The sequence below is a fragment of the Mytilus edulis genome, chromosome 4 (assembly GCF_963676685.1).
Source record: "Mytilus edulis chromosome 4, xbMytEdul2.2, whole genome shotgun sequence".
NCBI lineage: Eukaryota > Metazoa > Mollusca > Bivalvia > Mytilida > Mytilidae > Mytilus > Mytilus edulis.
Window position 1 is genome coordinate 17706181 of NC_092347.1, and position 793 is coordinate 17706973.

Genomic DNA, 793 nt, shown 5'->3' on the forward strand with positions numbered 1-793 from the left:
GTTGTCTTGATATATGAAACACATTTCTGTTTATACAATTTGACAAGGTCCCCCAGTGTAATACGCTATTCGTACAAGACTATTTTAAGGATCTATTTTTCTGGGGCTCACCTTCACTAGTTTGGTCGTAGTATTTTTAAAAACATTTTCTATCATTTTATTGCTGATATTCCTTGGGCTTTATAACCTCTAAAAAAGGTTAGTTCCTTTACCCCTGAATAGTAGCCCAGAATGCCAGAGTGTCTATAACATATCTTGTAGAGTATATTGTTGACTAGGAATAAAACCTTCCGACATCCAGTAACAAATGAACAGCAATATTTTTAGTTAATATTCCATTAGATAAAGATTTCATTACGGAAATCAAGTCTTCGTATCTCTTTTAGTTTTGCTTCAATATTTGTGAATAGTTCATAAAGTTCATTGTTTAATTCCGTTTGACACCTTTCTTCGACATAACCGTCATTGACTTTCAAATTTGAGGAACATTTTTCGAATGATATAGTTTGTTTTTTAAAATTTATATTTGGCTTATAACCTTAACGGTCCTCTTGAAAATATTTTAATTATGATTTACGGTCATCTTAGCGATTTTTTCCAATCCAATTTCCTGTTTCATTCACATTTCTTGGTATTTAAGTGAAGACTTAAGTTATTCTTTTCACACGGCTTAAGAATTTTTAGTTTTAACTAGCGGATTTTTTAGCGATTTTTCAGTTTAATAATTATTTATGTAAAGAGTTTTTATGCATATGGGCCCAGATAAATGTCAAGATTCCAGTCCAAAAGAGGA